Below are 3822 nucleotides of genomic sequence, written 5' to 3' on the forward strand. Positions count from 1 at the left end.
TGTTTGGGCAGTGGGAGAAAGCCTTAGAGCCCAGAGGGAACCCATGCTGACACGGGGAGAACATGCAAACTCCACACAAAAAGGCTAACCCACTTCTTAAAAATGGTCTAAATTGAATTGTAGTCACTCTTTTTTTTTTAAGTCTAGAAACTACTAACAGGCTGATGAATACGGTAAAATAAAAACAAAAAAACTGCAGGCTTAGTTATTCCTAATAAAGAAATATAATCAGAGGGTTTAACATTGTTTATGAAATAATTAAAGTAAGTTTTGGGTAGTTCATACTTTAATGGCACTGAGCATGTGTACCAAAAATAAGCTCAGTAAAGTACATAAAAGTATTTTAATTTGCATATTTCTGTGTTTTTGTAATTATGTACATCTGAAGGAAGCTCAATAATTGAAGCCTTTCATAATGCACGTTTTAAAAGAGATGTGAGGAAGACATTCATGGGGATACAAATGTTGCACAACAACTTGACAATGGTCTACCTGTCCCTAGACTTGAGAAAGAAGTTGGAGGTTTTCTGTGAGTTAGCATCTAGTGGCCATGAGAGACGCTGCAGCCTACAGAGCTTCTGCATGATCTCACCACTACGCCGAGCTGGGTACTGTATGTTTCCTATCATTGCACCGGAATAACGAGATTTGACATTCAGGCTATCATTAGATGATCGCTTCCTCAATGCTAGTTATGATACTAGTCAGTAAAACTTTTTTAACATCTTTATTAAATGTATATCTTTTCACATATATATCATATAAATAATATATCATTATCATTTGTGGATATATATCATATATCGATCCATTTTCGTTCATTGTTGTTGCCACAAGTTACTTCAGGTTCATTACCTAAATATGTGCTAGTAATGCACAACGTCAGGATGGCCGAGCGGTCTAAGGCGCTGCGTTCAGGTCGCAGTCTCCCCTGGAGGCGTGGGTTCGAATCCCACTTCTGACAGACTTTTCTTTTTTGTGCTGAATAGGTTTACACACGTTGATAGTTATTACTTTAGTAGTAAAGATAATTAATGTAAGCGTTTGACTGGCGTATAGATTCTTTAAGAAAGACATGGTACAGAATTGGGCGCACACACATATCCAGATGCACATACACATTGATACCAAGCATTATAATACATATTAACATGTTGTTCTTTTTTGATATGGTAGTGGTATAACACATATGGATCAAAAACATGCAACTCTGTTAAGGGGTTCAAATAGTGATTTTTTATTATCAATAAATCTGCCGATTAATTTCTATATTAATTTATTGATCATTAGGTCTATAAAATGTTTTTAATGTCTTTAAAAATATTTTTTTGTCAGTCCAAAATCACAAAGATATTGAGTTTAATATGATAAATCAAAGAAAAGCAGAAAATCTCAATATTTGAGAGGCTGAAATCAGTCTTTTCTGCTATTTTTGCATGAACATTTTCTTTAACAATTAATTGATTAAAAAAATGATTTAGTCAACTTATTGATGCAGCTCTAAATCTGTTACATCTGTTTGGCTAAACCCCAAACATACAGATATGTGCATCTTAGAAATAATAAAACAAAACAGCGAATGAAAAACATTTTTTTAAGGAGTTTTCCGCAGGAGTTCTCTTTAAGTATTATAGGATTTGTCTAGAGCTTGGGCCTGCTACTGCCGGATAGTGTAAATGGGCTTTGTGTTTAAATGTGTGGTCAAGGCTCCTTCTCTTAGTTATATTTACATTCCCTGCACGTGATCCTCACTGTGACCTCACTGCGACCTTACTGTGTGGCAGGAGGCAAAGGTTAGAGTAACATGGGTAAAGCCTGTCTGGGCACGCATTACCATGAGACATGCACAGCTTCTTAATCGAAAATTTGAGGTTTAGCTGAACAACGGATTAACGGACAGCTTTTATACTGGCAAGTGGCACGTTTTTTTCTAAACAGTATTTTTAAATCACGCTTAAGATAGGCACCTGCATTTAACATTGAAAAAACACTTTATTATCTTCTCTTTTTTTGCTGTAACAATCATTAACTTTTATGCATAATGATTATTTAATATCTCATCATAGGAGTTCATTGTAATTACTTTTGAAGTGCCTTTTTTTGGCCTAAATTAATGCATTTACATAACAATGTAAGTTTTTGTGAGCATCATGTGCCTTTTAAGTGAGAATATTTATCACATCCTATAATCAACCTTGAACTTGGGCTTAAGTCCAACCCTTTAACTCGGGGCCAGTTATCAAGGCTTCAACTTCCTGGGTGTAGAGCTTTAGCAGGTCTGTGACTAAAATTTCCGGAGTGCAGCTGCACAGCAGGTTGCACACTAATTAGCCCTGATATTTGGAGCTGCAGCCAAGAGGGTGGGGGGGGAGTGCTAAGCCTGAGAATCAGTACTCACGTGTGAGCTTGACAGATGATGAGCTCCAGGGCTCCCCGCTGTGACTGTGATCCAAACTGCATTGCCATGATGGGACTAGACAGCTGACTGCAGACAGGAAGGCCTGCTAATCATATTTAATTCAATTTAATGCAGACTATATGTTCTGGGAAATTCTTTCTTTGTGGCACTTTTAAGCTTTGCCAGTCAGGTGTTGGATTGAGGAGTTTGATTGATTGATCACAGAAGACTGAAAGCCCTTGTATCAGAAAAGTATTTCAGAATTCAAACATTTAATAAAAAGATAAACCGTCTCTCCATGATGACCTAATTCAGCTGAGTCAAACTGATGGTGACCTCTTTCACTTGACTCGAAGGAGTGAGGGGAGGTGCCTTCCTCACACAGGAAAGCCCACAGAGAACAAAACCACCTTCTCGGCATTTACTTACATGACTCAGCAGAGGGGTCTTACTGCTATTTTCTTCCCATGAGTCAGGATACAATAAATCTGCCCTCCTCGAGTCAACTCCACCCAAACATGACACATCAAGCTCCTTAGGACTGAAGACAGATGGCAGCATGGGGGCTTGTCTCACTGTGCGTGTTTGTATAGGCTTTGAGGGGGGTGGGTGCTCCTGTGATGAAGCACTTCTTGAAACTCCCGGCATCATAGGGAGGGGATCAGCATGCCTTCCTCTGAGCCTCTGATAAGGGTAACCCTTCATGTTTTCTGTGGCAGTTCCTTTGTCCTTGTAAAAAGCGAGCTGACTCCGATTGATATTAAGATGAGGAAAGTAAAGTCTCAAAAAAAAAGCTTACAAATACAGGTGAAACATGTTTTGGGCCTTGTGACTTTGAGCCTTGTATGCATTCCACAGCAAACTGTCTGAAGAGACTTTGCCAAACAGGCAGCTATCTTGATGTTGGCCATTTAGCCAGGGGCCTCTCTCATAAGTATCACAGTGCAATGGAAAATAAAAAGGTAATTTAAATGCTGCCATTTTCCCCCATTTATCTTGATATGACCCTTGAGACAACTCTTTGTTTTCTGTTTGTTAAATGTAAATTTGTATCTGCTTTGGTGACATGGTGATGATTACATGGCATGACGCAATAATAAGGAGAGCTGGTGCGAAATGGGCAATGGACATTTTGGCTAAATATCACTTGAAAACGTCTTCTAACTGACACAGGCTCCGCCCTCTTCTGGACTCTCTCCTCCAATTAAGAGCATGAATTTCGTCCACTGAAAATTTGCAAAAATGTAGCCGGCCTATCAGGATGTTACATTTGTGATGCTTCAATGTGATGCTTCGCTGTAATGAGAGCGAGCCGTAGGCTCAAGATCCACAATGTTAAGGTCCCCGGATTCTTCTAAAGATGATGAATACGACAATATCTCATCAGCCGCAGCTGTTAACAATTTGAGTGTGCTGTGTGATGT

At 38.9% G+C, this 3822-nt stretch overlaps 1 non-coding gene across 1 annotated transcript; it reads left to right on the forward strand.

Moving 5' to 3' along the window:
- Positions 1-881: 881 nt before the first annotated feature.
- trnal-cag (transfer RNA leucine (anticodon CAG)) lies at positions 882-964 on the forward strand. Its single transcript has one exon. It is a non-coding gene; the product is annotated as a tRNA-Leu (tRNA).
- The last annotated feature ends 2858 nt before the right edge of the window (positions 965-3822 follow it).

The sequence above is a fragment of the Anoplopoma fimbria genome, chromosome 18 (genome assembly GCF_027596085.1).
Source record: "Anoplopoma fimbria isolate UVic2021 breed Golden Eagle Sablefish chromosome 18, Afim_UVic_2022, whole genome shotgun sequence".
In the NCBI taxonomy this organism is placed as follows: Eukaryota; Metazoa; Chordata; class Actinopteri; order Perciformes; family Anoplopomatidae; genus Anoplopoma; species Anoplopoma fimbria.